We start from the raw sequence: 7,730 nt of genomic DNA, 5'->3' as shown, positions 1-7,730 counted from the left end.
TGATGAGGTTCGGTGTGAAAGGCAAGTTGTCACCTCGTTTCATTGGGCCTTTCCAGATACTAGAAAATATCGGAGAGGTTGCATATCATTTGGTGTTACCACCATATCTTTCTAGTATACATGATGTTTTTCATGTGTCGTTACTTAGATAGTACATAGATGATGAATCACATGTTATTCAGCCTACTGATGTTCAGCTAGAGCCAGATTTTTTGTATGTATAACGACCACTCCGTATCCTAGACAGGAAGGAGAAAGTTCTTCGAAACAAGTTTATACCACTTGTGATGGTACAGTGACAGCGCCGAGGCGTTGAAGAAGCAACTTGGGAAAAAAATCCGTATGCGAGCAGAATATTCTAAGTTGTTTGCTTTGTACTTTTGATTATCATGTAAAGATGTAATTACAGTTGTTGTAATAAAACATGATTTGAAGTATAAATTTCTTGTTTTTAATTTAGATGTATTTCGCGGACGAAATATCTAAAGGTGGGGAGAATGTAGTAACCCGTACCCCGATTTAAGTAATTACATAACTAATCAAGGCTTAAAAAGTGTATAGTGGATCGGAAAGTCCGAAGGAAGTTCGGAGTTTTCGATGGAGATCGGAACGTCCGATGGCGATCGGAACTTCTGATCGACGATCGGAGCTTTCGATGACGTGCACCTATGACTAAGCTTCAGATTTTGACAAGTGTTGTGCATGAAGAAATCAGAGCTTTCGATCCCGAACGGAGCTTCCGATTGTCGTCGTGAAATTTGCCTATAAATAGGGGCATTCAGATGTTAAATTTGATAAGAAAACATTCCTAGTGTTCAATCTATAGTAAGTGATACATTGATGGCCCTATCGGTTATAATAAAGTTTTTGGAATAACCAAGGTGTGGTTATAGTCATCCGGGACTAGCGACTTCAAAGGTCTTACAACGGACGAAGGTATGGTCCGGGAATCTATTTAAGTTTTGGGAGTACTTATTAGCTTAGTTAAGGTTTATAGAACTTGCATAGTGATACAGTGAACTTTTGAATATAGGCTTGTAACCTAAGATTCTACTAGACTTGAACTAACCTAGAGGTACGTATACATTGACTGAGATTGCCAACGAGTATACATGTTTATATGTTGCATTCATTTGACATTATTATGTGGCATGATGTATGTTTTACCGCTTTCTATATTCATATATCATGTGCACATACACGTTGAGCCTATACCTTGTTATATCTGATTATAGAGCCGCTCAGCTCTATACTCGATAGTCTGTCACTGAGAGTACCGCGACGGCGGGGACATGTATGTACCTGGCCACGGGCCGGGTCCGGGTCGGCAATAGGCCGACCCTTAACCGGCCCGCCCGTGGCTGGTTTCGGTCCGGGTCCCGGAACCGCCGGTCCGGGTCCGGTTTCGGGTTCGGTTAACCGGCGGTTCCGGGTTCGGTTCGACCCTTGTTTTTTTTTAAAAAAAATATAAAAAAATTGTAAAATTGAACTTTAAAAACTCTATCAAATATTTCATTATCTCAATAAAAATCTAATACATATATTAAATAAAAAATATATTATATTTCAATTTTTAACATCTTATAATATTACATTTATTCAATAAAAAATATATAGTATTTCAACTTTCAACATTGTATATTAAAAACTTTATCTAGTTCAATAAAAAAATATATATTTATTAAATAAAAAATATATTACATTTCAACTTTTCACAACTTATATTAAAAATTATATATATCAATAAAAAATTTATTATATTTATTCAATAAAAATATATATTATATTTCAACATCTTATATTAAAAACTCTATTTATCTCAATTAAAAACTCTATTTATTTCAATAAAAAATATATTACATTTAAACTTTAAATATCTTGTATAAAAAATATTATTATATTTAATTATATTCAATCACAAAATATTAACAAATTAACACTTGGCCTAGTACAAGAATGAAGACACAAAATCATTTGGTTTTGGGTTCAAATCTCTCCTATGTATGAATATCAAATATATATTATTTAAAATAAAATAAAAATATTATTTTAAAAAGATAAACCCGCTGGGTCAACCCGGCGAACCCGGAGGGTCGGACCCGCCGGGTCGAACCGGCCGACCCGCCGGGTCGGCGGTTTTCCAAAGGGAAAACCGGGACCGGACCGCCTAGTGGCCGGTCTGGTCTCGGTTCCGGGTTGGACCCGTTGACCCAGTTAACCGTCCCGTTGACCACGGGCCGGTTCCGGTCCGGGTCCGGGTCCAACCCGGCCCTTGGCCAGGTCTACATGTATGTCTGACTACTCTGGTGTACTAGACGAGTGTGGTTGCACCCAGAGGTTGATCCGTGCGGTGGCAGCACTCATGTGGCGCCGGTACTGAGCATGACTTTTCAGATGAGCCTTTACCAACCATCATGTTGCATGCATCATATATATACGTTTACTCATGTTTATGTACTGGCCGTTAGCGCTCATGTCCTAGTTGTTATCTTGGACACCCTATTCCACGGGGCAGGTTGCATGATGGACGAAGCTGGTAATTCGAGGCAGGACTAGGGACAAGGAGCCTTGAGAAGTTATTTATACAGCAGGATTTGATATAGCTGTATAATGCTTACTTTTAAGCTTTTCTATATGGTTGTATCACTATAGTATTAAGCTTGAACTTGTTTTACTAAGCTGATATGTAAATTATGGATTATGTTTCCGCACGTTTTACTCTGTTAAGAATTCTGTTGTTTTATGTTTAATGCATGCTATTAGTTGCCAGTTAGTAGGTGACTCAATGCACAGTCAATTGGTTTATTTATTTATTTTTTTGTCCAATTTTTTTTATAAATACCCCAACCCAACCATTTTTTTCACAAAATTTTCTCTCAATCTCTAATTCTCATTTTTTGATTATAAAAATATCAAGTCTTGATTATTGTTTTATTGTCAATTGTTGATTTATTTTCATAATTACTCCAATTTCATATTCTTCGATTTCATATTTATACAAATTTCCATATCCGGATCAAGTCGTAGTAGGGGTGGCGAAGGAAAAGGAAAGGTTAAGGGAAAATGCATCATGTCATCCGAGATCGAGTTTCTTCAATTCAATGTTGATGGCTATGATATTGATTGTTCTGATGAGAAAAATCAAGAATGTGAACAAGAAGCTCAACAAACATGTCATCATGAAAGTCAAGAAATTATGAGCAATCCGAAGGCGCCTGAAAGACAAACTCGAGCAGGACCTCGCCCGACATTCGATATCTTCACCAAACATTTCGAAAAGGTGATGCTTCCCTCTGGTGATATGCAAGCCAAATGCAAATACTTTGTCGAAATGTTACAAATTTCAACAAGGACGTGATATGGAACTTTGACGCGGTATATATGTTAAGAAAAATCATCCGATGGAATCGTTCTCAAACTCAAATTCTGGAATTTTCTTTCTTTTAGTTTTAGCGATAAATTTAACGAAGGTAGATTTTGAGAAGAAACGGTTAAAGTTTGTGTGATTAAAAAACTTTTTTTAATTTTAGTGATAAATTATCCTTTAAAAATTGGTTTTTTACAAGTGCAAATTTTTGTATTAGATGTATCTCAAGAAATAGTCTCAAACGTACAATTAAAAAATTAGTCGCTGTTTATAAAAAAAGAATTAATTAAAGAATTTTCGAGTTTAAATAATAAAGTTTTTGTGTTCCGATATTTGGAGTGATCATTGACAAAATTGTTCATATATGAGTATTACATGTCATTAGATTGATAATAATTGGAACATTCAAAAAGCAATATGTTCAAACTCATGATATTTATTTGTTTTCAAATCAATGGAACATATGCACTAATATTTGTGAAATTTAAAAGTTTTGAATGATGATAGTGACGAATTATCCGGTGTTTATTATCCTACTTCACATTTAGTTTTGCATGTATTTTAAATAAACATTAAAATTCTTAAATCATCGAGTTGCTAACCAAACATGATATTTTTATCATTTTAAAATTTTATAATAATAATAATAATTATTAACAATATTATTGGTAATAATAAAGTAATAAAAAAACTAAAATTTAAAAAAAAAATTACGATATAAAATGCAGTAGTAATGATAATAATTTAAAAAATATTTAATAAATATAATGGTAATAAAATTAAATTATAATCGAAGTCTTAGTAATCTTTAATTATATACATGCTTGTAAAATAAATCCACATAATAGGTATATTATAACATGTACAGTAGTGAGATGATGTACAGATATGTTGAAACATTATTATTTTTTAATTATATTTACTAACTTAATATTTGAAAAACAGAATAAAAGTGCACATAATTTAAAACAATTTATAATTTCACATAATTTTTTTAAAAATATAAAATAAACATCCCAAAAAAAAACACACACACACAAATAAAAAAGAGCCTTAAAAAATGACACATGTTTAAAAAGTGGACGAGTTCCACGATTCCATCACTATGTAATCTCCAACTATGTTCGATTATGTATTTTTTAAGCCTGTGGTGTAATTCTCGATTTCGAATGTCGACACATTGCTCCAAAAAAAAACATTGAACTCTACGAAAAAATCTTTTGAAGTGACAACATTTGAGGGCACATATTTTTCATCTCAACCTGACAAAACAAAAACATATCATCCTTTTCGTCCTCCACGTTCAATTTATAAAGAGTTATATATGTTTTAGTATATAATCTATATCAATTGGATCTCATATGCGAGATAGGTCTCTCACTAAATGTCAGCATGCTAGAAGTACACCAAAGGTCCACTCAACATCTTTTCTCACCCCTATTGATCTCGTGAAAAAATCATATGTTTTTGCAAGAGAGTCTGATGGATGATTTTTACAAAGGCAGCTCAAGATGAATAAATTCTATTGACGAGATAGTATTGTATGTTGTACTTCTTCTCTTTCACCACAAACCGCACCGGAGTGGCTTATCCTTTTCCCATATTTACGAACAAATTGAACCTCTCCACTATGTTGATTTCGTTGTTGCATCCTGGTATGCTAAAACATGCATGTCAAATCTGTAAATCTTTCGATGCAACCACATGTAGTATGATTGAAAATTCTTTTTGGTATTCAGTATTCACTTTGATATTGTCCTGCCAAAGCAGTCGGATAATTTTCTAAGCCCAATACATGCAATCAATGTTTCCAAGAATCCCGGGAAATCCATTTGAGCATATTCATTATTTAGCCGAGCGACGTTCTCAAGTGTTGGTTGCCGCAAATAATGCTCATAAAATATATCATATATCATCCTGCAAAAATTTTCAAACACTCCAACATCATCGATGGACCTATCCTCAAATATTTGTCAACAACATCGCTTGCAACATGATATGCAAGCATTCAGACTGTAGCATAGACCTCTGCAGCGATGACAACCCAGGCTTATTGGTTGCGTCCCTTTGTTAGACAAAGTTTGGCACATTGGTTTGTAATTAAAGCTTCCATAATTTTTTTTTGAAAAAAAAGTCTCCTTATTCGGAATCACCTTCGAAAATCATGATCGTTGTAGATTGGACTTTTACTGAAGTAATCTTTAAATAATCTTTGAGCTCCGACAACACGTCTCGATTTTTTTTCTGTAGTGACCCGTCCTGAATCACATATTAAACAATTCTTAAAACATGCAATTAACTTAACTAAAGCAAACTTGGATAAACAGCGAAAAACTTAAACATAGTTATACAATCCCATTGAGGAAAACCTGTAAATGCCAAATGTTATACAACCATCGAATCAAAGTATTAAAACCCAAACAAAACATGGATCAAGATCGCCACTCCTGACAGTGTTGCCCATGCCATCTCAGCGACCGGTCGTGCTGGGTCATCCAACATAAGGCATGTCCCGTGGAATGAGGCATCCAATAAAAAATCCTAGGACTTGAGCGATGAAAAATCTCAATACGAAAGTATGAGTATACAAGTGCTATGAGTACATAAATGCAATTGTACGGTGTACCAAGGATATGATGAAGAAACTTTGCTCAATTAGATGACGTCATGATATATAGCATTCTATGTCGTCACACTAGAAGGTGACCCCCACACCATAAAATATGTGGATAATGGTGACCAGACCACGTACTAACGAATCCAACAATCTACTCAAGAAAGAAGGGATTGAGAGACCACATTAATAGGCTATCACAAGGATGTAAGCTCAACATGACATGTATGCAGTATAATAGCGGTGACATATGATAAACACATAAAACATGTCATATAAAATACAACACATAAAACATGTTTACTCAACCAAGATATCTCATATAGTACTTTCATACCTCAAATAAGTAACTTAAAAGCACTAAGTCAAGGGTCCAAGCCTATAATCAAGTGAATAACATATCACTATTATTCAACTAAAAGCTTTAACTAAACTAATAGCTTACTCCCAAAATCTATTAAGAATCCAGACTTATACCTGCATCCGTTGTGATCAGCCCGTTGTCGAAGGTCCCGCAATTTAGGCACAACTCCGCTACGACTCCCGAAACATCTCTCTATTGCCCAGCCCTCGAGAAAATGACTAGAAACAAATATATATATATGTGTGTGTGTGTGTACTAACATTCACCAACACCTCAAAACATATATATACCAATTGTGAGAAATCTCAACCTTTTATAGACAGCGTTCCGAGGCTCCGAACCCTATATCGAAAGGTCCGATCCTACATGTCTTGACACGTCTCTGAACACCTATCTTCGGAAGCTCCGATATATACTTCAGAAGCTCTGATCATCTTCGGACTCCCATTTTGTAGTGACCCTGCATGGAATCACCTACTAACTGGCAACTAATAGCATGCATTAAATTTAATACAGCAAAATACTTAACAGAGTAAAAACGTGCGGAAACATAATCCATAATTTACATATCAGCTTAGTAATATAATCCAGACTTAAATCTGTAGTGATACAACCAAATCGAAATCTTAAACAGTAAACATTAAATCTGCTGTATAATAAAATCCTCAAGGCTCTTGCTCCCTAGTCCTGCCTTGAACTACCAGCTCCGTCCATCCTGCGACCTGCCCCATGGAATAGGGTGTCCAAGATAACAACTAGGACGTGAGCGCTACGCCCAGTACATAGACATGAGTAAACATATGTATATAATGCATGCTGCATGATGACTGGTAAAAGATCATCTGAAAAATCATGCTCAGAACCGGCGCCATATGAGTGCTGCCACCGCACGGATCAACCTCTGGGTGCAACCACACTCGTCTAGTACACCAGAGTAGACAGACATAAATGCCCCCGCCGTCGCGGTACCCTCAGTGACAGACTATCGAGTATAGAGCTGAGCGGCTCTATAATCAGGTATAACAAAGAATAGGCTCAACGTGTATATGCACATGACATATGAGTATAGAAAACGGTAAATCATACATCATGCCATATAATAATGCCAAATAAATGCAACATATAAACATGTATACTCGCTGGCAATCTCAGTCAATGTGTACGTACCTCTAGGCTAGTTCAAGTAAAGTAGATCCTAGGTTCCAAGCCTATATTCAAAAGTTCACCGTATCACTACATAAATTCTATAAGCCTTAACTAAGCTAATAAGTACTCCCAAAACTTAAATAGATTCTCGGACCATACCTTCGTCCGTCGATAGCCCTTTGAAGTCGCTAGTCCCGGATGACTATAACCACACCTTGGTTATTCCAGAACCTCTATTA

This window comes from Henckelia pumila, chromosome 3 (assembly GCF_033568475.1).
Source record: "Henckelia pumila isolate YLH828 chromosome 3, ASM3356847v2, whole genome shotgun sequence".
Lineage (NCBI taxonomy): Eukaryota > Viridiplantae > Streptophyta > Magnoliopsida > Lamiales > Gesneriaceae > Henckelia > Henckelia pumila.
This window is presented reverse-complemented; position numbering follows the sequence as displayed.